General features: G+C 40.1%; 1 pseudogene; it reads left to right on the top strand.

Annotated features, from left to right (window-relative positions):
• The first annotated feature begins 5,164 nt into the window (after positions 1 to 5,164).
• LOC119719746 lies at positions 5,165 to 7,073 on the top strand (annotated as a pseudogene).
• The last annotated feature ends 705 nt before the right edge of the window (positions 7,074 to 7,778 follow it).

The following is a 7,778-nucleotide window of genomic DNA, read 5'->3' on the forward strand; positions in this document are numbered from 1 at the left end:
ACTGTTTTTTTGAAAGCCAATCCAAAAAGATCCCACAATGTCTAACCAGCGACTCACTCATCCCATCACATATCAAGGTGAATAACGATACTGATTTCCGCATTCTCATATACCTTCTTGAAATGATCTGTAGGTCAGAAGTCCAGGTGCTACAACTGTCACGCATTGAAACCATTCGGATTGAGTCTGTGTCTTCTGTCAGTGGTTTAACCTTCGCCCTGGGTTACATGGAAAACCTCAGGCATCTGACGCTCTACTGGTGTCCTTTAGTGAAGGGTGATCTTGAGAAAATCCTGTCATCACTGAAATGCAACTATCTCTTGACCAGGCTTGACATAAATGGTTGCAATACATTGGGAGGTAGAGCTGTAGAATGGGCCCCTCATATCAAACACTTGACAAGCCTTGAGAAACTTGAAGTAAGGTGGTGCCAACTTCAGAGCACAGACATTGAACACATTGCCTCAGCTGTACATGACGTGGCTAAACTGACTGGCTTGATCCTTGTTGGCATCTGGACATTGGGCGGATCCGCTGACCTGTGGGCCAAGGAATTACCCAAAATAAAGCACTTAAATAAGCTGAACCTGGTCCATTGCGATTTGACACAGTCAGACATTCCACACATTGCCTCAGCTGTAGGTAACATGCCCAGACTGACTGAGTTGGAACTTGATTTCAACGACCCATTGGGTGGATGTGCTGCATTGTGGGCCAAGGAATTGCCCAAAATGACACACTTAAATAAGCTGAACCTGGGCGATTGCAATTTGACACGGTCAGACATTCCACACATTGCCTCGGCTGTAGGTAACATGCCCAGACTGACTGTGTTGATCCTATATGGCAACAAGGCATTGGGTAGACGGCATAAGTTACAGTCCTTCTTCCCATCACTTAGCGTTATGTATTAATTCTCCCTCGCCAAACCCACTCTAGAATTACATGTACTAGGCATAACATATCAAAATGATAACTTCCCTATAAAAGGAAATGAAATTTACAAGAAAATCAACAAACTTAGAGTGTCTTTTGTTTTAATCCTAAGCAGGACCATTCTCACAGGCAAAACACGGTAATACATGCTCAGTTTAGATCATCAGTAGGGTCACACTGCATGTAAGACAATTAGCTGTTCACCAATGAAAAATTAATGCTATAAAATCAGGGACCTGTGCAAATTCCAAAAACAGATAATTAAAAATGAGTTATTCCAGGATGTCTGCTTGCAATTTAAACATAAACATCATAACACATTCTGGATTCAGATGGTCAGTAGGGTCACACTGCGTGTAAGATAATTAGCTGTTCACCCTCTACATATGACACTGTAGTTTGTCATCAAAGTCAAACTAACACTCTTAAAGTCCGGATAGATATAACCCTGCATCCAGGATAGACTGGACCTGACACTTTTCTGGGTTAAAAAGACAATTTTCTTGGTCAAATGGCAAGAAAGGTGACTCAAGAGAAGGTTATTTTGACGTGTCAGGTCAAATCTGACCCAGATTTGGGTCAAATCTGACCCAGATTTGGGTCGAATCTGACCCGAGACTTTTTAGAGTGTGTATGATTTGCTGATTGGGTCAATGAGAATGGACAAGGAACTGTAGATTCATGCTAACAATGGACGGGGCGAATCTTGCACAAATCTACAGTTCCAAGTCTGTTCTCCAACTTTAATTTCTTAAAATATTAGTTTATGCAAATAAGATCTCTGATTTACCACAATCTCCATGTTTGTGAATACATGTAAGTGTTAGATTCCACATCTGGAAACTCTTTATAAAGTGGCAAACAGAATTACTGTAGACCTCAAATCTTTACGTGTGTGCATGAAAACATCACTAATTTGAAAACCCAGTGGATATATGGTATTTGTTGATTTCTGAGGCTGTATGGGTGGTTTGGTCCATTTCCAAGTTGAGACTTGTTGGCCTGACAACAGTTGTATTGATGTATCACCTTAAAACAATGAGAAGTTTTGTGATTAATTCAACCTTAGATGGTAAATACATGTACATTTTGTAAATAAAATTATATTTTTGGAGACTCGTTAGCCAAGTGGCTTTATTGTACCTAACAGGCATGCAACTTTTTCTGGGATCCCCTGATTTCCTCGTTTTTTTTACTTCTCATAAATGCCATTACAAATTGAAAAACACTGCGCAAAGTTTTGTGTGGTTTGGAATTTCCTTTTTTTTTCCTTCTAAATTTCTATTTGCATGCCTGACTTAAGTAATATGGTTAAAAAGATTAAGGATTACCAGGAGTAGTTTTGGGATTATTTCCAACCACCAATTAATGACTTTTTTGTAAATATTTTTTGATAAGAATGTTTATGTTATATTTGATTTTTATTTTGTATAAACTTTGGTGCAGAGGTTGGTGGGAAGATCAGTTTTAAAAACTGCAAAAGATGGAATAACTGATTTGACCCAGCAGGGGGGGGGGGGGGTACCTGAGCAATTGTTTTTGGGATTGTATTCCTTGAAAATTTAAAACTGCTAAATGAAATACGAAGACAAAGGAGTGTTTTTTTTTCAAGTAAACCACAAAAGACAACTCACAAGGGGCATTAGAATTGTTTTCATATATTTTTCAAGCCAAAGAATATAATGACATATTTGGATGTTAATAGAGTGTGATATGTCAATTCTCAGTCGATTTCACAAAGTTTTTATATATATATTGTTTTTTCATTTATATCTGTAATCATACATTAATTGACCCATTATTCTTTTAAACATAATACAAAAATTCTCATTTTTTTGCAAGTAGGGCCAAGTCCAAGAAAAGTCCCATATGTAATGTACCATCTTTACCTCAAAGACTAACACAAATTCTTGTGGGTACGGTATTCTCCTTTCAGATGCCCAACAATAGAATACAAAAACACACTGATCCAATTGCTTTTTAGATGGTTAAATTTTCTGGGACATAATTATAACGTGTGTGAAATCTTGATGGAGTTGATATGTGGATTGCATTCAGGTTTCATATTAAAATACATGATGTTAGTATCTCACAATTGTTTCTGGTGTTATAATTATTTTTGGCTCAATCACAGTTTGTTCTTTGCATCTTGCCTTAAGAGATGAGTATGTGAGGAAGAGTGTATGGTGTGTTTACTTTCCATTTCCTCAGAATTGAATGGTTGAAACCGACCATAATCCATGTCTTCTTTGACTGATATTCAATCAAACACAGGAAGAGGGCCCACCTGCCCTCCCCCATAAAAATGTTGCATCTGTAGCAAATCACAGTCATTTGAGTTACCATGATTAGCTGGATATTACATAAAGTCACTTTTTCCCCGCGATTTCATGCTTGTTTTTCACCAAAACTCCCTCAGGGAGCTGTTTATTGTAACGTCCCGCATGTAATGTAGCCATGGTATTCGTTTTGAACAGCGCCCCCATGGGAAGATGGTGTCCACCCCACCCCCCGTCCCCACCCCCCACTATTTGATTTTACGAAAGGCGGGTGTCTGGTGAAAAAAGCCTGTGTACCTTTCAGCACGGATGAAATTTGTGGGCGCCCCTCCATTGTAACCTCAACCCCAACCCCCCCCCCCACGCCCCCTCCCCCCCTCCCCCCAGGATGAGACCCTGCAGTTGCGCCGCTGAACAGAATCCATACTAAATGGAATCCTTAATCATTCTCATTTCTGAATGTGAAAGGAATAACAAAATGAGATGGAAATAGTTTCAGAAAACTATATTCATGTCAAAATGTTTGTAATACTATCAGCTCTGCAATAATCAGAAACATACCGCAAGGATTGACTCAATAAATAACTGTGCCCTCATGTGTAAGGTATATGACACGCACAGGTGTGTTTTAGCCTGATTCAATGACCCGTGGACAAAATTGATTTTTTTTTTTAATTACTCTGTATCCCCCGAAGCACGAAAGCAAATTGATGAGGTAAATGATTGATTCTTTAAATTGCTTTATACATGTTCTTGTCTTTAAGTTGACGAAAAAAAGTTCCTTTTTACAAGGTACCCATCTTTTTGACTCACCTAGTACAACTTGCGTTGAACTGGGGCCCTGAAATACACTTTTACTCAGCAGCATTAAGTTATGAGAAATTTCCTTCCTATTGTTAGGGACATTAGGACCGAGTTTGTGGAGACTTCCTGCTGTCCCCATAATAACTATCGCTCAACAGGTGTGTGGTCCCCAATGAACAATACTGTGTGGGATTGTTCAGTGTGGTGTTGATGTACAGATTTGGAACTGTGATACAATAGTACTTCATTTTTATTACAACTTTATAAGGTACCGTTACAGGCTGGCACAGATCCATTTGGGGGCTCACAAAAAATTAACAAAAATTGACAATTATACTACTAATATTTACCCATACGCCTGCCTGTCCGCAACACTCTACACACTGGGCAAGCCAGCGGGGGTAAGGGGGTAATTGTACACCGTGCAATATAGTGTGCCTGATCGTCGGATGGGGCCGTATCATAAGTCCGACGCCCCATAGGTCCGACGCCTCATAAGTCTGAAATTTCAAACTTATGAGGCGTCGGACTTATGAGGCATAAAATTTATTTATTCGCCTCATAGGTCCGACGCCTCATAAGTCCGACAAATTAAAAGCCTCGTTTTTCCGTTGTCGGACTTATGAGGCGTCGGACCTTTGAGGCGTCAAAATTATGGGCCTTTATTTGGTTAGGGGATGTGATTTTGTCGGACTTATGAGGCGTCGGACCTATGAGGCGTCGGACTTATGAGCAGACCCCCATCAGATTTGACCATAATGTCGGATTTGAACAGCGCCCCCATTGCAAGAATGGTACCAGGCCCCAGGAGTGTCCTGAAAAAAAAAAAAACACCTGACAACATTTCAGCACTGATTTGCTGATTAAAAAAAAAGCTGACGGGCCTGACCCCCCCCCCCCCTGCAAAAATTCCTGAATCCACCCCTGATAGGTCTGTATTTTTATGCCCCGTCGGTGAACGATGGTACCTACAATTCAACCTTTGTAAAATGGTACGCCAGAAGGGAAATTCTGTACAACTTTTGAGCAATTGATTCGAAAAGAGCTATATTCCTCCATGGTTAACAATATTTTATTATTATTTTTTATAGATTTTTTTCTTTCCATTTTTATTCAGTACAGGCTTGAGCTGTGCTTTCCAGTGAACCAAAATGCTCCCCAGCTGCAAAACAGGGCTTCTCATCTTAACCTCGCCGATAAACCAACTCGTCAAACGAATCAGTCCGATACTATGCCATGCCGCCAGCTGCATATTGGAAACACTCTACGTACAGCTGCATCCCGGCCTTGACCTCGAACTGGAACCGTACAAACAAAGACTGATTCCTGTTACGCAAGATGTCTGCGCAACCATCACTGCAATCTATGCAATTAGTCAGCACAGCTACAAGGGCAAGATGTCAGAGTACTCGTAACCAATATTAGTAACCGGTCTGGCACCTTGCCTACCACTAGAATTCTCAAAGGAGAAGTCGGTCTGGTAAAACTGACTGCTCCACTCCAAACAATCTCCAAGCGTTACTCAAGTCGTGGTTTGTAGTGCCAACAAATCATGTTGTGGAAATAATACCAGAGTCTGTCTGGACAAATGTGGACAGTTCTCCACCAGTCGATGCTGATCACTGATGGGATTGAAGTAGAATCTCGCCAGTTAAGAGCTACGGAAGCGTGGTTCTACTGGGAACGTTCGATCGCATCCACGCTGGACATATATCCTGCTGAGTGAGTCGGCGATGAGAGCAGAAGAGAAGATTACAGTTGGTGTGACAGACATATCCATGCTGCAACGTAAGAACCACTGATCTAGTAAAGACTGGATAGCGAATATGCATACAACATTCACACAGTAGACTTTGCATATTGACCAATTCGCCCCCGGTCTCACGAAGATGGCCGTGTATAATACGAACGTTCTACGCGTAAATACGCGCGTGTTGTATCAACAGTTGACGCGCATTTTGGTCACGTACACATATTATGATGTTCTAAAAGGGACACATTTCCGTAGTGATTATTATTTCAAAACGCCGAAAAAGTGATATTTGCGGCATTTTAGTAACCACAACGTTAGAAAAATTGTAGTTAAACTTGGTCAGTGGTGGTGGTCAAAATATAAGTCAAGTGAACTGCGACGTTACAAAAGAAATCATGCTGTCTATAAAAACGGCAACTTGTCCTTTGTAGATCACCAGCCGGTCTCACCAATATGGCGTCAAATTCATTCATTGTGCGGCTCTTTATTAGCTATCCAGTCTTTATATAGAGGTCAGTGGTAAGAACGCATCAAAGCAAGTATAAAACAACCTTTATTACATTCTTTCTCTTCATTGACTGAGAGTAGGTCATAAATGTATGGTGTTCAGTATTTCATATTAATACAACACTTGAATATATCCCCCTCATCTGATTTCAGGGAAAACACTTCCAGAGTTGATCCAACCAATGGATGCGCGCATCGCGTCTGTCCGTGACTTCATCCACGATATCAAACCACGCATCTTACAATCAGACTCCATCGTGGCCATCACGGATCACGAGGTGCATTGTGGTCAGTGAGGAGACCAAGAAAGGTGGAGATGCTGTCAATAGGCTCAGACAGGACAAGGTATGCACCAGCTTGTATGTATTAAAGGGATATAGGATCATTTGCTTTTCATGCATTTTGTCCGTTTCCAATAATAACACCAATCAAAATCCAAAGAACTTGATCAAAACCTAACCTGTTGAAGTTCCAGCTAAGTGCATATTACAGTTTTTTGAGAAAAATGTCTAAAACCATGCACAACCTTTTGATCACGAAACATGAAAATGCAATCAAGGTAAACCAAAACCAAAAACTGCAACCAAGGGGAAACAAGTTCTTAATTTTTATATACATTGCGTGTATTTGAAGATTTGACAGTACTGTTTATCAGGTTTTGAAAATTCTCACTTTTTAAATTTTGCATTCAGGGCCTATGTGTACTAGACATGCATGAAATATCTCTAGTAGAGGACATCAATCATGCTGCACATGAAGAAGCCAAGATAAGTTCCTCAACACAAAGGATTTGACTCTTGGGAACACTGCTCAAGCAACCAGGAGTAAGTTTTTAGGCCCAAAGGTTGACCCTTTTTGTAAAGTGCTTTGCTGTGCTAACCAAGGAATAGGCGTGATTCACCACAAAGAGTCATTTTACTCAGTTCAAATGTGGTTTATTAATTAAAATTCCACATTTTGCAGCATGACACTGAATTACAGATGTATCCACAAACATAAAAACCTTAATAACTTATTAACTAAAAAAAAAAAAGTATGGAGAATCTTCAATTGCCTATGTGAGTATACTGAAACCACCAGATAATTGACACAACCTATGACTTTACAAAACTGTTTTATAAACTGATATTCCGAAAAAGATACGCATATATTACAAAAAAGTATAAAATGGTCAAATAAATTTAAAAACCTAATATTTTTAAATGGCTTGAGGAATTGAACAAAGGAGATAGAGTGCTAGTTTTCATTGGGTTTTGTTACAATGAAATTTGGTATTTATGCACGGTGCCCACGTGTGCAGTATGCAGGGCTTAATGTAGACTTGGCCAAGTCTGGGTTGCGCTCGGTCGGTGCCTATAGTCAATCCACTCACAGCGCATATCGCCTACGTCCTTACAGTACATAACGCGCGCCCTCATGCATCAAATCCGGACCATCATGTTAAAAACGTACATGTTCATGTTATTTTCAAGTGATGCAGCAACCCAGACTTGGTCAAT

Source organism: Patiria miniata, unplaced genomic scaffold, assembly GCF_015706575.1.
Source record: "Patiria miniata isolate m_02_andy unplaced genomic scaffold, ASM1570657v1 HiC_scaffold_8, whole genome shotgun sequence".
NCBI lineage: Eukaryota > Metazoa > Echinodermata > Asteroidea > Valvatida > Asterinidae > Patiria > Patiria miniata.